Below are 1,045 nucleotides of genomic sequence, written 5' to 3'. Positions count from 1 at the left end.
TAACGAGAACACGTGTTCATTCCGTTTTGTAGTTCAAATAAGCGAAATGCCAAAAAAGAGCATGTATAAAATAAACTGACGAGTGAACATTAACGCGCGCGGAAAGCAAACTGCTTGTTAAACTTTAATTTTATTGGCTTTTTGCTGTGAACAATACAGTCGTTACAACAACTTATTAACCTTCCTCCCACAAGACGATGTCGGATTCGACACGTCTTGCTTGTTTTCGTTTGCACAGTAAACACAGCTAGTGTGCCTTAGTCTCTGTTACGTATGAAAACCAAATGAACCATATTTAGAACGGGAGAAAGAAAAACAATTTTTTAGCTAAGTGTCGTATACGACACGATCCTGTCCCATGTTTCCTGATATTTCACCTTATGGTAGGAAGGTTAAAGTTAACGAAGACAGTTAAATCTGAAATGTATAGCTATTAATATGCAATGAAATGATAATTAAATAGACACCCTAGCTGCAAGCAGGCGTTGATACACTTCATTGGGGACATGTTGAAAATGTGTGCCCCGACCGGGACTCGAACCCGGGATCTCCTGCTTACATGGCAGACGCTCTATCCATCTGAGCCACCGCGGGCACAGAGGATAGTGCGTCTGCAGGGTGTCAGCTAGGGTGTCTATTTAATTATCATTTCATTTCTAGCAAAGCTGCATGGTCATCGACGGTAACTGTTCTTTCGGGAACAGATACTACCGTCATATATAGTTATTATATGCAACATTAATGTCAAACTCCGGTATTTGGAATTTTTGAGATGTATAGCAGCGTCTTGCATGTAACTTGCTGTTAAGCGGTCGATTAATGTCTAAAATCAATAGATGTAGCGTCCCTTTGTAGCTTATCAGAATACTGCAATTACAGTGCAAAATACTAAGAAAATTGTTCTGACCCGAATAATTATAAACGGCAGTTAAATGAGAGATCGATGGATAGAAGTAAGTAAACATTTTATTATTGCAAAAGTAATAGCCATAACTGTTAACACATTTATCACACTGTGAGAAAAGACGGTAAATGCCTTCATGAA

General features: G+C 38.8%; 1 non-coding gene across 1 annotated transcript; it reads right to left on the bottom strand.

Moving 5' to 3' along the window:
* Positions 1 to 520: 520 nt before the first annotated feature.
* Trnat-ugu (transfer RNA threonine (anticodon UGU)) lies at positions 521 to 595 on the bottom strand. Its single transcript has one exon. It is a non-coding gene; the product is annotated as a tRNA-Thr (tRNA).
* Between the last annotated feature and the right edge of the window lie 450 nt (positions 596 to 1,045).

Source organism: Schistocerca nitens, chromosome 8 (genome assembly GCF_023898315.1).
Source record: "Schistocerca nitens isolate TAMUIC-IGC-003100 chromosome 8, iqSchNite1.1, whole genome shotgun sequence".
NCBI lineage: Eukaryota > Metazoa > Arthropoda > Insecta > Orthoptera > Acrididae > Schistocerca > Schistocerca nitens.
Note: the sequence above shows the minus strand (reverse complement) of the source record. Positions and strands in the feature narration are given on the sequence as shown.